General features: G+C 43.9%; 1 protein-coding gene across 2 annotated transcripts in view; it reads right to left on the bottom strand.

The window, feature by feature from the left end:
- The window catches only part of SCAI (suppressor of cancer cell invasion), a 1,468,821-nt gene extending 1,450,417 nt beyond the window's left edge, over positions 1-18,404 (bottom strand). Inside the window, exon 1 of one of the 2 annotated variants that reach the window (XM_073600351.1) lies at positions 18,245-18,404. The gene's annotated coding sequence lies outside the window, so the exon portion shown is untranslated. The remainder of the gene's footprint in view (positions 1-18,244) is intronic. The other variant, XM_073600352.1, reaches the window with a different exon arrangement.
- Positions 18,405-23,419: the final 5,015 nt, after the last annotated feature.

Here is a 23,419-nt window from a genome sequence, read left to right as displayed (position 1 = left end):
CCAAGGGTTGGTGGCCAGATGCTTTTCTAAATAAGCACTGAGTGCTGATACCTGACCTTTAAGGGTACTTATGGATAAATCCCTATCTGCCCCGCACTGAAGGAATTCCAACACCGTTGTGGGACTGTGTACCGCAAAAGGAGCCTTCTGCACACCATTCATTGAAACGTACCCCAGACCTTTTTATAAATCTGGCGTGTTTCCTTCTTCCTGCTGTTGAGGAGGGTGGAGATTAATTTCTCAGAAAAACCCCTAGCCTCTTAGCATACCTCCTCAGTAGCCAGGCCGCTAACTGCCATTGGTGAACCTGTGGACAGAGGACTGGCCCTGTGAGAGGAGATCCTCTCGAGGTGGCAGGAATAAGGGAGGTTCGACCGCTAGTTGCTTGAGTACTGAGAACCAAGCCCTCTTTGGCCAATGTGGTGCTACTAGAATCAGGGACGTGTTTTCCATCTGGAACTTCCTGAGAACTGCCGGTAATAATGCTGGGGGCGGGAAGGCATAGCAGATTCTGAAATGCCAGTTCTGGATCAATGCGTCGACCCCCTCGCGCTCCCTCCCCTCTGTTTAGGGAGAAAAAAACAAGGGGCTTTCGCGTTGCTTCTTGACGCGAACAGATCTACTTCTGGAGGACCCCATTTCTCTGAAATGAGATTGAAAACCTCCTGGTTGAGGATCCAATCACCCTCTCTCAGTTTGGTTCGGCTGAGAAAATCTGCTATCACATTCTTTTCTCCTCACAGGAAGACTGCTGAGAGTGAGAGAGTGGGAGTCTCGGCCCAGTTCAGAATGTCTGATGCTAAGGCCGACAGGACTCGGCTTCTCGTGCCGCCCTGTTTGTTTACATAGGCCACGGCGGACGAGTTGTCCGACCGCACCTGAACATGGTGGCCCCGTAGCTCCTCCTTGAAGAACCTGAGTGCTCAGCCCGATTGCCCTCAGCTCCTTCCAATTGGACGACCTTCTTAGTTCGTCGCCCCTCCCAGGTGCCCCTGTGCTAAAAGGGAACCCAGATGCGCCCCCCAACCCTTGCCGCTTGCGTCTGTGGTTACCACCTGAGAAACTAGGATGAACCACAGACGACCCTGCGACAAGTTTGAGACCCTCCTCCACCACCAGAGGGATCTCTTTACTTGGGGTGGAACCTGTACCAAGGTGTCCAGATCTTTCTGACTGTGATCCCACACCCTTAAGACAAAGGACTGCAAGGGACGAAAGTGCAGACCTGCCCATTGCACTGCTGGGAGGGTAGCGGTTAATAGTCCCAGGACCGACCTCAGAACTCTTAAGGAGACCTGACTGCTGCACTGGAGAACAGCCACTGCCCTGTCCAGTTTTTGTACTTTTTCTGCTGGAAGAGAAACACTCTCAGTAGCGTTGAGTCCAACAGATAGCCTAGGTACGTGATGCGCTGAGAGGGGAATCAAACTGGATTTTCTCCAAGTTCATTAGCCACCCTAGACCTGTAAGAACTCTCTTTGTTAGTTCTAGATCTCTGACTAACTGCAGTGGACACGGTGCAAACAGGAGCAGGTCGTCCAGGTATGCTATCACTGATATTCCTGGAGTCGAAGAAAGGCCATCACCTCCGCCAAGACCTTGGTGAAAATGCGGGGCGAGGAGGATAGCCCGAAAGGCAGCGCCTGAAACTGTAGATGTACCGTTGTTCCACCTACATTTACTGCTAGCCGAAGTAACCTCTGCGAGGCTTCTGTAATAGGAACGTGTAGATACGCGTCCCTTAGATCCAGAGATACCATAAAGCAGTTGCGGGCAACAGGGCTCTGACTGTGAAAATTGTTTCCATACGGAATCTCCTGTACGTCACCCAGTCTTCCCCCCACCCTGGTTGGGGAGTCATTGGTTTTTACGGGGCTGTTCAGGAGGGCGAAAAATCGCCCCTCCCCTTCTTCTGACCCCAGAATTTCTTTTGCCCTTCCGGCTTTGGAATTTCTTTACGCTTTTGCGGACAAAACCCCTTCTTTGTCTGTGTAGGGGTTTTCCGCTTAACTGGGAAGGATTTCTTCCTGTCTGCTGTGCGGTCCAAGACGGTCTCTAACCCTGGGCCGAAGAGAAGGTCTCCCGTTAACGGTATGCCGCACAACTTGGCCTTAGAGGCGCTATCGCCCGGCCAAGTTTTTAGCCAGAGGGCTCTCCTGGCCGAATTGGCCAGAGCCGCTGATCTGGCCGACATACGGACTGATTCTGCCGAGGCATCAGCTATGTAGGCGATACCCCGCAGAATCGTAGGGAAAGAAGATAGAATGGTTTCTTTTGCCGTTCCAGCTTCATATGCTCCTGAATCTTAGAGAGCCAGTGCTCCAGATTGCGAGCCACTACTGTGACAGCCAACTCAGGTTTTAAATTACCAATTGTTGAATCCCAAGTCTTTTTGAGAAGAGAGTCTATTCTCTTATCCATGACATCCACCAGGGCCCCCATGTCCTCAAAAAGCCAGGTCTGTGTGTCTGGAAACCTGGGAGAAGGCAGCATCTAACTTGGGGACTTTTATTCCAGATAGATGTAGGATCATCCGAGAATGGAAATCTCCTTTTTAAGGATCTAGAAAAAAAAAGGGTTTCCTTTCGGGATCCTGCCACTCCTTTTTAATAGTTTCAACCAATACCTCATGTACTGGAAAAACTTTCTTCCTTTGTTCCCTAAACCCTTGTACATTTGGTCATGAAGGGTCAGGGGTTTCCTGTCTTCCTGAATACCGAGGGTTGTATAAATAGCCCCTAAGAGGTCCTCTACCTCTTCCAGGGATAATTTATATCTGGAGGATTTCCTGGACTCCCCGTCCAGGTCCTCTCCCTCTGAACCATCCTGGGAATCGGAGGAGGAACTGTCTGGTTGTCTTTGTTCCACTCCGGAGGGCCCTGGAGCTTCCACTGCACTAACTGAAGTTGCAGGTTGGGCAGGAGCAGAGCCCTGAGCCTGAGGCGAGGTTGTATCCTGGGGGACTGGACTAAAGGGAGGCTGAAACCTTTCAAATAAGGCTTTAAATGAAGAGAAGGTGGACGAAAGCTCTTTAACCGAGGCTGCAAGTCCTGACTCCTGTTCAGAGTCCCTCTCCTTAACAAGGGAGTCTATGCACTCCCTACACAAGACCTTTGTCCATGTTTCCCCTAAAGTGTCCCTGCAAGAGGCACACCTCTTCTTAGAGCTATGTGCAGACCTAGACTTCTCTGTAGCTTTCTGAAATACATGAAAAGAAAAAAACATTTTGTCACTTCTTTTTTTTTTTTTTTTTTTTTTTTCCAAAAAAAAACGATACAACCCTGGGAGTACACAAGACCCTCCTTAATATTGTGGGGGATCTGAGCCTCCCTCCCCTGACCACCCAGGGTGTCTGCCCCCCCATGACAGGAACTATACATGGAGGGACAATCCTAGATAAAGAACCCAGGGTGTCTGCCCCCCCCATGACAGGAACTATACATGGAGGGACAATCCTAGATAAAGAGTACTCTTCCCCAGGGCACTCTTACCTTAGGAAGGCTGGAGGTAGTGTCCGTTGGCTGAGCATCTGCTTCCGACATGACTTGCAGGTGGTTGCTACTACCGAGTCCCACGCTGCCTGTGCGCGTCCCAGACTCGTCTCCAGCCTGTGCCTGGCTTCCCTATCAGCGCCGCGACCCGGAACCGGAAGTCGTGGGTCAAAGGCAAGCACTCGCCCTTCCGCCGGAAATGACGTCGCCCGTCGTCCGGCCCGCCTAGTTCCAAAAACAAGAAAAAAAAGAGAGCGGTCTGTATGGAATACAGGGAAGGTGAGCGCCTGCCTGCTGCAGCCCTGTAGCTGCGATAGGGAGTCCCCCCAACCTGAAGCCGCACTCGGCTAGGAAGTGGTGGCAACAGAACTAGGGGTAAGTCCCCCCTATGCCCTAGGAAACCCCTGCTCCCATTACAGGCTCCAAAAAATATAAACAGCCGCAGTCACCCTGACTGAATGGCCTGGCTCCTTGCACAGTGTCTCCCCACCGGAGGAAACACTAATACTGAGGTCTGGCAGGGGGAAGTAAGAATTTATGGGCTGGCGCAGTGTTTCCTAGAGGAAGAGGAGGAGACTATCTCTCATGGTGGCTGTCCTGAAAGACGAAAGGGGAAAAAGAATTTAAAAAAAAAAAAAAAAAAAAAAAAAAAAAAAAAAGGGGGGGGGGGATGCACGTCCGTTTTTTTTGTTTTTTTTTTTAAATATCAATACTTCTCTGCTGACACCACCACTTGTGGAAGAGAGTTCCACATTCTTACCTCCCTGACAGTGAAAAAAACCCTGCACAGCTTGAGGTTAAACCACTTCTCCTTTAATCTCATTGTGTGGCCCCATGTCCTTTTACACCCCCTGAGATTAATTAGCTTTTTCCTATGCTGGAAACACCATTGAAGCATTTGTGCGTCTTTTCTCCAGCCAGAATAAATGTAGTGCTTGTAGTCGCTCTTCGAATTTGAGGTCCTCCAGTCCCCTTATTAATTTAGTTGCCCTTCTTTTGACTCTCTCTAGCTCCAATACATCCCTTCTGGTGACCAGAACTAGACGGAATACTCCAGATGTGGCTTGATCAGAGTTTTATAAAGTGGCAGGATTATAGTGTACGTGTGTGTGTATATATATATATATATATATATATATATATATATATATATATATATATATATATATATATATATATATATATAAAATATAATATAATATATATATATATTTCAAGGATGGAGAAAGATCTGGGGGTCCTAGTGGAAGACAGACTGTGCAATAGCATGCAATGTCATGCTGCAGCTACCAAAGAGTCAAAAAAAAAAAAAAAAAAAAAAAAAAAAAAAAAAAAAAAAAATTTGACGCCTGCTAACATTCTGCCGGCTTTGGTAGCTGCAGCATGACATTGCATGCTATTGCACAGTCTGTCTTCCACTAGGACCCCCAGATCTTTCTCCATCCTTGACTCCACCAGAGGTTCTCCCCCCCAGTGAGTAGTTTGTGTTCTTAGCCCCAAGTGCTAAGATTTTACATTCCTCCACATTAAACCTTATTTGCCATGTAGTTGCCCACTCCATCATTTTGTTCAGGTCTTTCTGTAAAAAAACTTCTATATCCTGCTGTAAAGTTATTGCTAAATGATGCCGAAAAGGGGGCGGGTCAGCCCCAGGTGCCACCCATTGCAGGGGTGATCCTGGCTGCTTAGTCCTCCCATCCCACCTCCTCTTCCTCGCAGAGCGACAACCTCCGTGCGTCAGGGAACTGAATTGTCCGGGCGGCCTCAGTAACAATGCCCCGCCTGCTTCCATAGACAGCACACTGACCCAATGCCGGGACATTAAATCAGTGTGACGTGATCACAGGGGGCAGGGACATTGTTACTGCGGCCGGAAATTCAAATTCAGCTCCGTGACAGAGCGGTAGATTGCTGCTCTGATCTGGGCACTGGCGAGGCTGCACCTGACAGGCGCTGGCGAGGCTGCATTGATCTCTTGTCTGCAGTCCCTAAACATCTCCTGCATCATGTCTGCTAGAGATGCACCAAATGGAAACTTTGCTACTACTACTAGCAGTGTGTTTAACTAATATTGAAACCATGATACATGAGATGGTTAGAGACTGCATTTTTCTTGAGCAAGAAAAGAGAAGAAGGTTCCAATAATGGCCAACAATAAATTCCTATTAATTTAAATTGATGACAATAAATATATAATTTTTTTTTTTTTTTTTTTTTTTTTTAAACGGTCATTTTCGGTACCAAAATTGCCATTTGGTGCAAATTTGCACCCCAGCAGGGTTATTGCCCTGCTTATTTTTGTATCGTTCGCAAAAACTGAGATTGAGCTATGTATCCCTTCCTCTATGTCATTTATGAGTAAATTAAACATATTTGGTCCTAAGACAGAACCTTGTGGTACCCCACTTACCACTCCAGACCAGTCTGAGTACACTTTATTTATCACTACCCTTTGAACATGCCCCTGTAACCAGTTTTCTATCCAAGCACAAACCTTATGGTCCATGCCTGCAAACCCCAGCTTGTAGATTAAGAGTTTATGGGAAACTGTATCGAATGCTTTTGCAAATTCCAGATACACCACATCCACAGGCCTCCCCCTATCTAGATGGCAGCTCATTTCCTCGTAGAATGTGAACAGATTGGTAGTAATCAGCATGAGTTTAAGAAGGGTCGTTCTTGCCAGACCAATGTGTTGCGTTTGATATAAAATATAATTTTTCTATAAGACATAGCATTCTGGTGTCACAGAGACAGACTTTCTCAAACAAATGCTGGATACAATGGGTATTGTTACAGTTTTCAACAAGCTATTGTCTCTATAGCTACAGTACACAAGAAAGATTTACATTGTTTGAGGTTTTCAAACTGAAAGAATGACTGTTAGATTACTGTCAGGTGTTGGCTTGATTAGACAATGGGTACGTAGATACAGTTTTCAACAGTCCATTGTCTACACAGCTACAGCAAACAGGTATGTTTTCTGTTGTTTGGTAACTATGGTAAACAGCCTGGCACATAAAAGGGGGATTCAGGCATAAGCTAGGGACAAAGACACACCATCATGCTTTGAAGATCAGAAGCCGCCACTCATGATACAAGAACACTGCCTGGTGTCCAAGAAGAATCGTTGCCAATGGAGATCACGAACATACAGTAACAGAAGATAAGTAACTTTTAAGTATATTTGTACTGATATAGACTATAGGCTGTTCATTTGATAGGCATTTTGCTTGTTATAGAGATCTGTCAGTCTTGTATTGTATTCCTAAGATTGTAATACTTTTGTATGTACAGCATCTTTGTATAGTAAAAGCACAATTTACACACTGCAGAAATCTCAGCTTCCTTGCCTATACCACAGAGTAACTTTGCTAGATAGACGCAAGCAAAACAACCAATGATACAGTTTTCACCAGCAAATTCTTGGATATAGACCCTCATCATCTAGGGGTGCGCATCTTCACTGGTCTCACAATTCGATTCCGCGATGCATCACGATTACTGACAAGCTCCCACTTCCTCTTGGGCCGCCTAGGCGGCCCTTCCACCCTGCAATCTTCTGGGACACATCACAGTTCCCAAAAGATTGCCCGGCTATGCAGGACAGAGCAGTGAGACATGCGCACCCGGCTGTGAAGCTGCAAGCTGTTACAGCCGGATGCCCACAGTAGTATTGCCAGCGCTGTGGACAGGCAGGGGAGAGAAGGGGGGGTTTGGGTGGCCACGTCGCTGGATTGAGGGACAGGTGAGTGTCTATTAAAAGTCAGAAGATACACTTTTTTTGTAGCTGCTGACTTTTAATAAACAAAAAATTGACAGGAACTCCGCTTTGAATTAAAAATAACCTCACTCTCTTAAAAAGTACAGTAATCCAGTGCACTGCAGGGTACAGGCATTCACACACACTGCTGCTGGGAGGTCAGGAGGGAATACAATCCACGGATGACAAACAGCCCTGTGAAGTTCCCTGTACTGTCTCTGTGCTGACCAGTGGCAGCTGGTGCTCAAAATTTTTTGGGGGGGGGGGGGGCGCAAACTGAAAAATACTGAACCTCCCCCATCAAAACGCAGCCACTGTGCCCGTCAAACGCAGCCATCACTTCACTAAACCCCCCACAATGCACGGGCCACCGCTGGTGCTGACAGTTCCTTGGCATTCCTGTTTGCACCTTCCAGCACACTAGGAGTTAACAGTGGAATGTTCACAGGAAAGCCAGGGACCTGTCAGCACGGGCCCAGCGAGAAGTGTAAGTAGAGTACACATTTGTACTCTGTCTACTTACTGTTGTTAAAATTACTTTATTTTAATAAATGCTGTATTACAAAACTATGTCACTTCATACCGAGTTTCACAGTAGTACAATACATGTGACTCCCGGCCCGTCCCGCCCCTCTCCTCTCCTGTCTCCTGATTCCCAGCCCCGCCCGCTGACTATAGCTATCGTATCAGAGGAGACGCGGGCGGAGCTGAGAATTCCCCGCTGACGTCAGGACTCAGGGGATATGAGAGAGAGCATAGAGGGGCAGGGACGGGCGTCACATGTATCGTACTACTGTGAAATTCGGTATGAAGTGACAGTTTTTTTTAAAAAGCACATACAGCGGGGCACATCATCCATTGTAATACAGCATTTATTAAAATAAAGTAATTTTGAAAAAACGTTCCGAGCGCTTTCCCGGGAGGGGCTAGTCATGACGTCACCCGCAATCGATTTTCCGGTCCTTATGCATCAATGCCGCATCGGGGACACCCGAATCGCGATGCATCGATTAATTTCAGCACCCCTATCATCATCCCCTCCAATAATTTACCTACTATTGATGTTAGGCTGACCGGCCTGTAGTTCCCTGGAATATGTCTATATTTCTTGAATATTGGTACCACAATGTCTTTTTATCAAATCTGCTGGTACAATTCCTGTCAGTATGCTGTCCGCAATGTTTAGGAACAATGGTCTAGCTATAACCCGACTGAGTTCTTGAGGACTTTCGGGTGTAAGCCATCTGGTCCTGGGGATTTATTTGTGTTAAGCTTATCTAGCCTTTCCTTGACTCTGGCCTCTGTTAGCCACAAGGGTATATAATGTGATGTGTTACTAACAATACTGTAGTGGTCAATACACCCCTCCTTTTCCTGTGTAAAAAAAAAAAAAAAACCTGAGGAGAAGAAAGCATTTAGTACAGTTGCCTTCTCAGTGTCATCTGTAACCATCCTCCCTTAATCGTCTTATGTGGGCAATGTGCTCAGATTTCGCTTTTTTTCTCTCTGTTAATATATCTAAAGAATTCCTTGGGATTTTTCTTTACTCTCCTCTGGTAGGTGTCTCGTAAGGCCCATACACACGATAGGACTTTTTGACAATAAACATGCAAATTAGCTGTTTTAAGGCAACATCCTACCATGTGTACACTCCATCGGACAAACTTTTTCATCAGACAAATGTTGGCTGTGCAAACAGACCTATGGTGCAAAATCCTATCGTGTGTACACAAGTTCATAGCATTTTAGTCCAAAGTACAAACACGCAAGCTCAGAACCAATGCAAAAGATCAGACAACAATACAGAAGTTGACCAAAGGGTGGCGGTAAAGAGCTGAAAAAAACCACGTGAGTTGGTTAAAGTTGGCTGAAAAAGTCCTGCCGTGTGTATGCTTAATTAGTTTATGGCCGACGCCATTTGCACAAAAATCCACAGGAAAGTTTGTACAAAGTCCTATCGTGTGTATGGGTCTTTAGTCATCCTGATTTCGTTCTTACACTTCTTATTGCATTCCTTGTAGTGTTGGAATGCTGATAATGTCCCCTCCGGTTAATATTTTTTAAAGGCCTTTTTTTTTTTCCTAATAAGAAATTTTACATTAAGGTTTAGCCACCCAATTTAACCATGCTCTTCTATATTTACTTCCCATTGGAATTCACTGTGTGATACCTTTGTTTAACCGCTTCATGCCCGCACTATAGCCAAAAGACATCTAGAAGTGCAGGCCTTAATTGCCGGGAGGGCATCAATAGACGTCCTCCCATGCATGAGCTGCCTGCGGGGAGCGCGCAGCACGCTCTATGATCACCGAGTCAATGAGACTCAGCTGATCACAGATCTTAGTAAGGGGCCGATCCTGGCCCCTTAGCTAATCACGTGATGTAAACAGAAGATCAGTATTAGGCTTCCCCCCCCCAGAAAAAAAAAAAAAAAAAAAAGCTGATCACCGGCTACAGGCAAAAGGGACATCGGTGCCAAAGGGGGAGAGCCACCGCCACCTCATCTGTGCCACCTATCAATGCCCACCAGTTCCACCAATCAGTGCCCAGTGATGCCAGTGCCCATCAGTGCTGCCAGTGTCACCTAATCAGCACACATCAAGGAGAAAAAAAAAAAAAGAAAAAAAAAAAAAATTTACCGTAAAAATTTCAAACGGTTTTTTGTTTTTTTTTTCTCAAAATGTTTTGGTCTTTCGTTTTTTTTAGCAAAAAAAAAAAAAATAACCCAGCAGTGATTAAATACCATCAAAAGAAAGCACTATTTGTGTGTGTGTGTGGGGGGATGATTAAAATTTCATTTGGGTACAATGTTGCATGAACACGCAAGTGTCATTCAAAGAGTGACAGCGCCGAAAGCTAAAAATTACATGGGCAGGAAGCGGGTTTAAGTGCCCAGTAAGCAAGTGTTTAATAGGTTCCTAAAACATTCCCATTTTTCCTCAGTGTTCAATGTTTCTAGGATTAAGTCCCAATTGATGTCTTGTAGTATTGAGTACATTTCAGAAAACTTGGCTCTTTTAAAATTTAGAGTTCTTGTGCTAACCTCATGCCTCATTTTCCTATGCTTTACGCTAAATATGATCATCCTGTGATCACTAGATCCCAAGTTGTCCTGTACTGCCACATCTGAGATCAGACTTGGATTGTTTGTACTGAATAGATCTAGCAATGCATTCTTTCTAGTTGGAGAATCCACCAATTGAAACATGAAGTTTTCCTGCAAGACATTTATGAAATGACGGGCCTTTAATGAGGGAGCTGTTCCCTCAGCCCAGGATAATCAAAGTCCCCCATTATGATGACATTTCCCTTCCTCGCTGCCATGTCTAACTGTGATAGGATGTCCAGCTTCTCCTTTAGGTTTGGGGGCCTATAACATACACCCATTATCAATTTCCATCTTCTTCTCTTTGGAGTTCTACCCACACAGATTCCACCTCCCCCTCGTCCCATTCACAATGACACTCCTCTCTATCATCCTTAAATCATTTTTGATATATAGACACACCCCTCCCCCTTCTTTTCGATACAAGGAATACCCCTGCCAATTGTGTGAGATGTCAAACCAAGTTTCCCATAAAGTCTAAGTCCTCCTCGTGTAATAGCAGCTCCAGTTCCTCCAATTTGTTAGCTAGGCTCCTGGCATGTGTGTATACTCCTCTCAGTGTTGTATGGGTGCATATTAATTTCTACTTAAGTTTTCCCATGATTGCCAGCAACGCTATAGCAGGCACACTATAAACCTCCATTACTAGTATGGAGTAGTTATAAATGAAATTAATAACTAGCCCACAACCCTGGGTATAAAGTACATTACACATTATTATAAAAATAAATACACAACATCCCACAATGGTTCCATTACATGGTACAGTGGTCACAATAATAATAATAATTTCATCTCCAAGAGATGATTAGACAGACAGAAACAAAAGGCGACTCAATTAACAATGGGAATGCATACCTAGGAGGCACACAATGGGACAAAGACACATAACACCCTAAATGGATTATATCAGGTTGTTTTGAGCCGATATGAACATCTGCTCCGAGTATCACTATCTAAAGCAGGCATTGCTGGTTATGGGAATAGAGGCCCTAAATAAGTATCAGTGTGTTTTGGGGAGACATGGACTTGAATCAGAAACAAGACCACTCTAAGTGTCCCCCAGGCACACACCGCCAAAAGGAGTAGTGTTCCCTTAAAAGCTAGAGCCAGTAAGCAAGAGACCACCCAGCAGTCACCTCCAAAAGCCCTGCCCTGGTTGGGTCTGTCACAGATTAAGAATGACAACCTTTGAGATACAGACATACTTGTTCTCCAGGACTCTGGTGAGAATGATACTGTAGATAAGGATGACTAGGCCGTAACCATATTGAACAAGCTTTGGGGGGAGGGGGGGGGGTGTCAACCCATGGCCAATTACAGGGATCAGTTATTGAAACTTTGAGGCCGCTTATAGCAACTTCAGGAGAAAAAAAAAAAAAAAAGTGACACCCAACTTTTTATACAAGAGGACTAACCAAAGCAAGGAAGAGTCCTAGGCCCTTAGAGAGCTTATGACCAACAAAAAAAAAAAAAAACATTGTCCACCAGGCTGACAAAAAGGAGAAAGTTTGGCAGTTCAAGATCGTAGTCAATATCTTAAGGAGTCACTCCGGCTATTGTGCCTTTACCTGGCTTTATGAAGGAGCACATAGAAATGAGGTATTAAACAAGGTTTCTTTCTACCAAAGGATTATAAATCACCATACTTTTTATCAACTGGCAAAAGGTGCATAAATCAGTGGATAATCTCCGGGCAGGCCTATAAAGTGAGTATCAACAGCTTCACAAGTGGCTTCCGCAAATATATGGATTATTTTTTGCAACCTATTGTCTCTGCTTTACCATAATTTATTAGAGATTCCAGACACTTATTCAATGACCTCAAAGACTACACATGGGATCCTAACCATATGGAGATCACTTGTTGTTAGTGCCCCTTATACATTAATCCCACATGAAGTAGGTCTAAGAGCATTATTGTACTTCTTGACTAAAAAGGAAGCACTTCACTATAAACAGGCTCAGTTTATTTTTAATTGTACCAAATTTACTTTAGAACATAAAATTATTTCTGTTTTATGTATTGTTTTTACTTGCAAACCCACGGGAGAGCCATGTGGGCCTTATTATGCCCCATGTTATGCAAATATCACGATGGGCTATTGGGAAGATATAGTCATTTGGAACCATAACCCCTTCTCCGAATTCAAATTTTTACAGTAGGTATATTTATGATATTTTGATCTGAAGCGGAGGGTTGTCCAAAGTGGCCTCTTTTGTAGAATACTGTAATAATAATAATAATTCCCTGGATCTGAGTTTTACTTATGTAACTGACCCATCACAACTGGTGTTTCTTGATTTAAAGCTATTCCATGATGAATGTCAGATACGCATGAGAAATCATTTAAAATGCAGCTCCACCTAAAAAGGGGATACTTCACTTGTCTGCCTCCACCCCCACATAGGAGGAGGGAGGAAGGGGGAGGAGGGAGGAGGAAAGGAGAGCGGGTACCTGGTTTGGACAGGTATCTGCTGCTCCCACTTCCGGCTCAGTTCACTATAGTGAATCGATCCAGAAGTTTGGCCCCCCTCTCCTTCCCCCCATAGCCTTCTGGGACACTTCACAGGTCCCAGAAGACTACGGGGCCATTCACAAAGCACAGTGCACTTCATGCACGTGTGCAAGGCTTCACTGCTGGTTTCCCTTAGTCAAGATGGCTGCACCAGCACTCGATAGAAATTGTTCCAGATTTTTATAAAAATGGTGTGAATTATTCTACCCACCAAATTTTAACCTGCCTGAATAAATATGTTATATACATTCTGCAAGGTCCATGTCATTTGTTATATGTTGGGAAAATGAGATGCACAAAAAAAAAAAAAAAAAAGGGGGGGGGGGGGGGGGGTAAGAGTAGGGGAGCACTGTAGGCTTATCCAAAGTGATGCACCGAACATAGTGTTCCTCTAAATTTTTCCCAAAATCACGCAAGTATAATAAGTACATAAGTTCCCCAGGTACGATAGCTTATAATACTCAATAATATAGGCCTCTGAATTTATTGCTTGCAAGATATTTTTAGTTAGGTGCCTTTTTTGTGAATGTCAGGGCTGGGCTCCTCAGCTGTCGGCTAATTGCCAGCTCCTATCTCTCCACAGTGACTCACCTGTTGATGATATCCTGCTCGTCAGTCCTGCCTACTTAAGCCATCCAGTCCAGCTGATCTCTGCCTTCACCTTGGTCAAATCTCTAGAGACGCTCGCCTGTGGTCCTGTTAAAGACATTCCTTCTGGCTCCAGATCCTGCTTGCTGTTCTACCAAGCTCATCTCTGGCTCCCTGACGTTTTGGCTTGTCTGACTATCCATTCTGGTTCCTGAACTCTGGCTATGTGTACTCTGAATAATAATAATAATAATAATAATAATAATAATAATAATAATAAACAAAATAAATAAAAACAAGTAAACAAGTGAGATTTAACTGTAGTTCTGTCTCAGTCTGATTCATGGTTTCTGACAGTAGGCGAAGGCCATGAATTCAGAAGATGCAGTCAATCCACTTGTTGGGAATATTTTTTCCAGATTGGATGAGCAGGATCACCACATGGATCAGTTTGCCACGGCTCACCTGGAATCTCCCACTGTGGCTGCTCTGGTACAACCTGTGTTGCAGGCCATCACTGCTGCGGTCTCTGTGCAGGCACTCGCCTAGAGTATAACCTCTATAGAAAGAGGTATGTCTGGTTCTGCTCCGCTTCCTCAGCGATTTGGTGGCGATCCAGTCCAATGCAGAGGGTTTCTCAACCAGGTTAAGATATACCTTGAAATGTGTTTCCCCACGGACAGAAGCAAAGTAGGTTTTGTGATATCTTTGCTTTCTGAGAGAGCCTTGGCCTGGGCAAACCCTCTATCGGAGACGCAAAAAACTGGTGTCTTGAGTTTGTGACTTTTTAAACTGGGTATTTGATGTTCCCGCATGCTCCGCTTCTGCTGCCAAGTGCCTCATGTCCATCAAACAGAGTACAAGAACTGTTACCGATTACGCCATTGAAGTCTGTACTCTGGCAGCAGAGGCTGCTTGGAACAGTGAGGCCCTCGTGGCTGCTTTTTCTCATGGTCTCTCGGATACCATCAAGGATGAGATAGCAGCCCGAGATATACCCACTGAGCTGGAGAGGTTGATCATGTTTGCCATCCTTATTGACTCTAGACTCAGAGAAAGACTTCCTTTTAAAGGAGCACTTGCAGAAGCCTCCTGTACATTTGTCTCCGAGCTTTGCAGTCCCACCCTTACCTCCCATGCCTCCTGGTACCGAGTCAGTCTGTGAAGATAAACCCATGCACTTGGGATTTATGCATCTCTCTGCGGATGAGAGAACCCTTAGGAGGAGGGAGAGATTGTGCCTTTATTGTGGCCAGGCTGGTCACTTTTTGAAGTCTTGTCCTACCTGTCCAGGGAACGCCTGAACCTTGAGGTCCCGTCACTGATAGACCTTAGGAGGCGTTGTTTTGTCCCCAGTTATCTAGAAGGAAAAGCCCCTGGTTTAGGCTACCCTTTCTTGGGCTGAGTCGTCCGTCGAGATACAGGCTCTAATCGACTCTGGGGCTGCAGGCCTGTTCATTGATGCTGCCTTTGTATCGTGCTCCTCCATGGCCTTAGGGGCTCTTCACCATGAGATAATCCAATTCCAAGTTATTGCCTCACCTAAGTTTCCGCTGGTTATTGGTTATCCTTGGTTACAGAGGCACAACCCCTCTTTTTATTGGCTCCGTGCTGAGGTTCTCTCCTGGTCACCACAATGCAGTAAAAACATGCTTCCAGAAGGTCGCCAAGGTCCTGTGCACCTCTTCACTCGCCTCCCTGCCGGAGGAGTACCACGATTTTAGTGACATCTTTGACAATGGTCAAGCTGGTAGTTTGCCTCCACACTGGTCACATTATTGCGCAATTAACCTTCAACCTGGTGCCATACCACTTCGTTGCCTGGTTTACCCTCTTTCAGTCTTGGAGGAGTATGTTGCAGACACACTTTTTCAAGGTTTCATCCACAAATCCTCGTCTCCTGCTGGTGCTGGTTTCTTCTTTGTGAAGAAGAGTGGTGAACTGAGACCTTGTATTGATTATAGGGGTCTCAATCGTTTCACAATTAAGAATGCCTATCCGATTCCGTTGATTACAGAGTTATTTGACCGCCCCTGACTGATATGACCAGAAAAGGTCAGTAACCCAGAGTTGGTCTCCGGAGACCATTAAGGCCTTTCAGAGTCTCAAGGCTGCCTTGTTTCTGCTCCTGAGTTGACACATCCTGATCCTACATTACCTTTTATCCTTGAGGTTGATGCGTCTGAGACTGGAGTTGGCACTCTTCTGTCTCAACTCAGAGCACTATGTATCCTTGTGGCTACTCTTCCAAGAAATTGTCTCCTGCGGAGTGCAATTACGAGATTAGGGACAGAGAGCTGTTAGCGATCATTTTAGCACTGAAATAATGTAGACATCTCCTCGAAGGTACCATTGTGCCGGTTGTCCTTCTTACTAACCATAAGAATCTCACATTCCTGTCTGAGCCTAAACGCCGCTCTCCCAGAAGGGCGCGATGGGCTCTTTTCTGGTCTAGTTTAAATTACATGGTCTCATTCTTACCCAGTACTAAGAATGTAAGGGCTGACGCTTTGTCATGACAATTTTCCTCCACTTCCAAGATGGAGTCGGTTCTGGGTCCTGTGATTCCTCTTGATCGTATTCTGGCTACGGTTCGCACAAGTCTCACTTCTCCTTAGGGTGACACAATTCTTGCTGCTCAGGTCCATGCTCTTAATTATTAAACAAGTGAGATTTAACTGTACTTCTGTCTCAGTCTGATTCATGGTTTCTGACAGTGAACAGCACTTGAAGATTGAAGGGTATGTGGGCTAATAAGCTGGTTCCGTCGTCCCTCCATGTGATCTATTGTCACTATTTAAAGTGTTACTAAACCCACAACAGTAAAATCAGTCCGTATATGCAGCATAAAATGCTTGTTATACTCACTGTGGAACTTAAGGGGTTAATCCTCTGCTTTGTGTAAAAAGGCTGTTTTATCCTGTAAGCATAGATCCCCCCCCCCCCTGCACTGTTTATCTGGGGAAAGCCAGATGACACAGTCAGGGTAGCCGACCTGCACATGCTCAGTTGTGTCTTTTATGCTGTAGAGAATATTTCCTTGTTGAGCTGAACTAGCCAGGTCACATGATATTAACATCACACATGTGCGTGTGTATACAGGGTGCAGTGGAAATCTCCTACCTGAACGCTCAGCACTGTAGAAACTGTGCAGTTTATCACTGGCCATGGTATACAGATCAGCCAAAAAGGTATATAGTGGCAATACTTTACTGTAAAAAGAAGATTTATAAACTGTGGGCACTGGGGGGGGGGGGGGGGGGCAGATGAACTATTTTCATATTACTGGGTTTAGTAACACTTTAATCCCCTTGCCCCCTCACCTTATTGGATAAGAAAGACGGGAGCTTTGAAACAAGTCATTCTATGAGAGAGAGAGCGCCCTGGTCCACTCCCCCGTCTCATACAACCACCAGAATGGTAATGCCAATCCACCTGTCCGTGGCACTGCCGTTGACACAACTTGTGGATCCTGTGGACTCAAGCAGCCATCTTCTTGGTGGATTTCTGCTTGTCCATTTACCAGGATAAGGTTTGACATCCCCGCAGCCGATTCCAGGACAGTCCCTTTGGCATTCCAGGCTGGTATGTGCCTACATACCTACAACTTCATCACAGGTGCTGGGTTCTATCTGGCTGTACAGAGGCTGTGAGGTAACCTGCTTTTACACATGTTTGTGTTTTGCAATTATGACTGAGATTTTTAGACTGTTTTTTACCTATGGCCACACTATTTAACAATGCTTCATTTTTTTGGGAAGTTTTTATTTACTATCTTATTTAAGTTTTGATGGACACCCTATATTTACCAGTGTATGGCATATAGTTTTGCCGCAGAAGTATGTGTGCACTATGAGATGTGAGGTCAGTCTGCCAAAGCTCAAGAAACCCCTAGAAACCTGAGGAGGAACCCTAGGGTTCCACACAACCCTGGTGGAGAATGGCTGGGCTAGACTGTCCTTGACCTCCCCCCAATAATATAAGGAGAAACATAACAGTGATGAGCTAATCCCTCAGTGATTGAGGCATTTTGCTGCTTCCACTCACTTGAGCCTGGCTGCCATCCGGGTCAAATTCAGGGACTCACACTGCTAGCATGTGCATTTATATTCATGATGTATTTTTTTTATTACAAAGCTGCATTACTTTGTCTATAAAAGCTACCTACAATTCAGTTAGTTTCCACTCCTTAAGTGGCTTCCAAAAATCTCTCTCGGTGCATGAAATAAAAGCCTGTAGTCACTGAAGTCTGCTATAAACATAAATTGCTTATAATAAAAAATATTATTATTATTATTATTATTATTATTATAATAATATGGGGGAAGGGGGAAAACCCAGACAATTAAAGAGAACACCCCAATCAATGCAAAGGTGGTCACAGAAAACAAAAACAATCAGAAGCCAGAATAATTACCCAAACCCTTATCAGCAGTGGATTATGATTGGAAATTGGCATGCCATCGTTCTGCTTGCAGACATTCATTTTATTCTCATAGGTGTAAAAACAAACCATGTGACATTTCCTTATCAGTGACATTGTTACCAGCTGTTAAGGCTACAATGCCCAACACAAAGCATACTCTATCATAACATAAACACTGTCACACATGCACTAATGGCTTTATCACCTTATTGACATCGGTTACACTGACAAAATGTGACAGTCCATATCGCGCGATCAATATGCAATAACATAAGCTTCGTACGTGATCGGCATTTTACTAGCTACAACATAAACAGGTGGGGGTTTTTTGCAGCATCTAGCACAACATACCCGATCTTCAAACAACAAATGCAACCGTTCTCCCTTCGTTCCCGCTCCTTACTACAGACCAGCTTTAGCAGCCTTATTATGGTGCACTTCGCAACCAAACCCGACCCACGACAGTCCGCCCTTGCTCTATCCGATTGGCCGCTGCTTGTCAGTTTAGGGAGGACGCTAAATGTGATTGCCAGAGACGTTTGTCTATCAATTCTCTCTCTTGGTTCGGTTGACCCGGTAGGGAAAATGAATCGAGCGGCCCCGTGTGTCAAAAAGGAAGCAGTGTGCAATAAGTAGAAACCGTTACCAGAGCTATAATAGAGAAAGCGGGAAAATACACTGTACGGTGTGGTGCTGTTATAAATAATACAGGGTTTTATATGATGCTGAAGTTGGCTTCTTATTCGGCCAGCTTCTTATTCAGGATGGATCTTTATTCACAAAAGTGATTATTTACTAAACAATCATCTGCAAAGTTTATTTAAAAAAATGAATTTTAATAATTCTGTCTTCCTAATTGCCAGTTATTTAATGGGGTAATTCTGAATAAATAATTTTTTCTATATGAAAACCATCTTGACTCACCCAGACTTGTTTTCATGTAATTGGGCATCCCTCTGTCTATTAGCTAAAGTTCAATTTGGCCTGAGCCAAGTGATATAAATCATAAAATTTGGCACCAAACGTGGCACCATGACAGCAATCAATTTCAATGGGAAATTCTGAACAAGAAGCTAAGCTATTCCTATATGAAAACCATCTTGGCTCACATGAATTCCACTTGTTTTATACTCATTGGGCATCCTTCTTTATAGAAAAGTTCAATTTGACCTGAGCCGATTGATATAAACTATGAAATAAGGCACCAAACTTGGCACCCTGGCATCCATGCATTTCAATGTGAAATTCCGAATAAGAAACCAAGCTATTCCTACAGTATATGAAAACCGTCTTGGCTCACCCATATTCCACTTGTTTTATATACATATTGGGTATCCTATGATATAGAAAAGTTAAATTTGGCCTGAGCCAAGGGATATAAACAATGAAATATGGCACCCTGGCATCCATGCATTTCAATGTGAAATTCCAAATAAGAAACCAAGCAATTCCTATATGCTCACCCAAATTCCACTTGTTTTATACTAATTGAGCATCCTACTATATAGGAAAGTTCAATTTGGCCTGAGCCAAGTTATATAAACCCTAATTTATATGGCACCTAACTTGTCATCCTGATAGCCATTCATTTCAATGGGAAATTCTGAATAAGAAACCAAGTAATTTTTATATGAAAACCATCTTTGCTCAGCCAAATTCCAGTTGTTTTAAACTATTTGGGCATCTCTCTATATAGAAAAGTTAAATTGGGCTGTAGCCAAATTATGTTCCTAATAAAATAATGAACTACACCTGGCACCCTGACAGCATTGCATTTGGGACCACAGCGTGAAGCAACAACTTAAAACACTGTCTCATCGTTCTCTGCTTCTTACCTTCTACAATTTCTCTGTGTGGAGTTCTGATTCCATGAGAGTGTAACTGTGACTTACTGCATATGCCTTCTACTTATGGCATTGTAATTGTGATATAGGTATAGGACCTATAGATACGACAAAATAAACACACAGATAACAGGTGGGCTGGCTTTGTACTTATCTAAGTCTAGTGTATCTGTAAGGCTGGGTTCACACTTATGTGAATTGGATGCTGTTTTCCCCGCATCCAATTCACATAGCAGAAAATTGTGACCCTCTCTCTATGAAGCCGGTTCACACATCTCCACAGCGGCTCTGGTGTGAAATGTGTCTTTTTTGTCCATTTTAGGTCTGAATTCAGCCAAAAATTTGGGCTGAAATCGGACCTGAAACTGTGAATGGAGACTAAGGATGGGCTCGGGCGTGTTTGCACACTCCACATGCAGAGCCCGCCAGGAAGTCAGCACGGCGCTGCACTAATCACAGGCAGTGAGACATTTCCCAATCTCTGCAGCCTCACATCGGAAAATGTCCCACTGCCTGTGATTAGCGCAGCGCCGTGCCGACTTCCTGGCAAGCTCTGCATGTGGAGTGTCTGCACACGCCCAAGCCCATCCTTAATGGAAACGCACCAGACCCCAGCTGTGAGCCGGAGTGTGCTGCGGTGTAAATTCAGCCTTAAAGTTTTTGTCTTTTACTCCCCCCATTCCCTTCCCATTATTAAAAAGGGTTGTTTGCTCCTTTATTTGAGGATCTTTATGCATCAGCTACTAATTTGCCATAGCACATTCTTGTTACTGCAGCATTCAGCACCACTGTTGGATGCAATGTATTCATATACAAGTATAAATGTATCATGTTTTGTGATCTGTTACTTTTCTTTTTCAGTAGTTCATAATTTTAGCTTCTTCACTGAGGCTGGATTCATACTGGAGCGATGCAAGAACCCTGCAAATCCTGTGCAGGTTCCCGCATCGCACCTGAACCGTCAGCGGTTCACACTGACATCTGCAACTGCTGGGGGTGTCAATGTAAAGTTAATGAGACACCCAGATCAGTTTGCAGATCGCAGTGCGAACTGTGAAATAGTGCAGGAATCGGATCGCATAGGAGTGAACACCCATGCTATCCGATTCAAGTGCAGACCAAAAAAAAGGGTTCTGCACCATTTTGGTGTGAATGCAATGCGATTTCAGCCATACAATTTGTATGGCTGAATTTGCATCGCACATACATTGCATGTGATCTGCACAGCAATGCGGTGTGAATCACATGTGATGCCTGTGATTGCACGAGTGTGAACCCAGTGAAAGGGTTAAAGTAGGTTTTGCATTACAGTGCTAGAGTGTTTGGCTCTGGCTTGAACAAAAGGTGGCAACCCTACTGGCAGTGCCAGTGCTTGCTTTCCCACAGCTTGACCAGTGTCCAATGCATTCTGTTTTTGGACAAAATAATTTAGTCAAAATCCAAAACATGTATAAATGGATTTAGTCAACAACTAATTATTTTTCAGACAAATCCTTTCATCTGAAGCAAAGTTTTACAGTGTGCACATGTCTTCTTAGCACTAAGATGTATAAAATATATACAGACATGCTCACAGGGCAGGGTTACATAACATGCACGATTCCTGCATCCTGGTAGTGCTGTATGATTGGCATTAGGGAGGCGCCATGCATTCATCTTCTCTGCCTAACTACCGTTGTTTTAACAAGATACAACACCAACAATAACAACAAAGGTGCATTCTGCACAGAATGCATCCTGCTTCTGCTCCATGACCGATAGCTCTGTCTGACACTGAAAGGTGTTTTATATTGCAGCACAGGGGTCCTTTCCTTACATTCATAGTAGAGATAAGGACATGAGCTGGGGGTGGCCAAAATGTGAATCTGGCCATGTAAATTTCATTGGTCAGTGTCTGGAGGCTACTCTGCATGGCAATTGATGTAATGTAAGTACAGGCGGTTCCCTAGTTACAAACATCCGACTTACAAATGACTCCTACTTACAAACGGAGGGAGACAACAGGAAGCAAGAGGAAATTTACACCTAGGAAGGGAAATTCACTCCTGTAAGAGTTATTATTAGGGATGAGCTGAACACCCCCACGGTTCGGTTCGCAGCAGAACATGCAAAGAAGCAAAAAATGTGTTCATACACGGGAACTCCGTTAAAGTCTATGCTAATTTTAATTAAAGGCTTATATGCAAGTTATTGCCATAAAAAGTGTTTGGGGACCCGGGTCCTGCCCCAGGGGACATGTATCAATGCAAAAAAAGTTTTAAAAACAGACGGTTTTTCGGGAGCAGTGATTTTAATAACGCTTAAAGTGAAACAATGATAATTAAATATTCTTTTAAATATCATGCCTGGAGGGTGTCCTTAGTATGCCTGTAAAGTAGCGCATCTTTCCCAAGTTTATAACAGTGCCACAGCAAAATCACATTTCTAAAGGAAAAAATGTCATTTAAAACTGCTCACGGCTGTAATGGTGGTAAAAAATCCAGCGCCACAAAATTAAAAAGTAAGAATGAGCTGCTGATCCCAAAACTAAATGATATCCTCACTAGTGCAAATTGGAAAAGAGATAGGTGGGACGCGCTAATTGTGAGCAGTAAAACTAAAAAATAAATTGAGTTAGAGAAAATATATTTTGATAGAATTAAAAAATTAAAAAATACACACCAGCCTACCTAGTTGGATTATAACTAAAAAAACATAAATCTAATGGGTAAACCCAGGAACAATTCATATAGGTGTACTGTGATGATGAACGACCATTAAATACAATACCTATATATGTGCTATGGTGATAACAACAATTAAGAACACCCAAACAAATCATATAGCATGATGGTCATATGAATGAGAAACCTATTAGGACCACAGATAACTGAATCATATGAGGTACACAATAGGCAAATATCCAAGTGAGAAAAAAGTTCATATAAGTGAAAAAGTCTATATAAGTGATGACTCTTGTGACCAAATCTTGTAGTTATAGTAAAGTGAAAATGACAGTAGAACACCTTCACTGTCTGTAGATATCACCCAAAGTGCTCAAGGGATGGGTGTCAGGTTACCAGAAGTAGCTGACCTAATTAATGAAAAAAAGGTCAAATGAGCTTTAGCAAGATAATGCTTGCTGCAAAGGAGAGGAAAGTAGACTGGACTCGTTCCCTCACCCCATGAGGAGCTCACGATAGGGATATGAAACAAAATGTAGAAGGAACCTAAATCGCGTAATCCCGTTTATTAAAATTATTAAAAACAAACATAGCCAAACGGCTGCTTACATTGGTGTTGCCATCGCCCGGCACTGAGGCTGGATAGCGTAACAAGGTGGATGGATGTCCCGCAGTGAAGTGCTGGATGCCAGCTTGAGTTCCACCTATGACGGCGAGCAACCAGAAGGACCAGATATGATGTAATCGCGTGACCAAGTACCGCCTCGACGTACGTTTCGTTAAACACTTCTTCAGGAAGCATACTTGGTCACTATAGAGATGGAACTTAAGTATTATTTGTTCATTAACATACGGGGAGGGGATTTGAGTGATTAACAGCCTCAGCGCCAGTCAAGGGCAAATCGTGCAGACTGACACTTAACACATACAAATCCTGCCGTATTATCACAGTAAAATAGCATTAGTAAAAAGCATTATTAAAACCTGAATGAGTGTACAGTTACAATTGCATTAACCCA

Source organism: Aquarana catesbeiana, linkage group LG09, assembly GCF_042186555.1.
Source record: "Aquarana catesbeiana isolate 2022-GZ linkage group LG09, ASM4218655v1, whole genome shotgun sequence".
Lineage (NCBI taxonomy): Eukaryota > Metazoa > Chordata > Amphibia > Anura > Ranidae > Aquarana > Aquarana catesbeiana.
The sequence above is the reverse complement of the archived record's forward strand: the minus strand, read 5'-3'. Positions and strand labels throughout refer to the sequence as shown.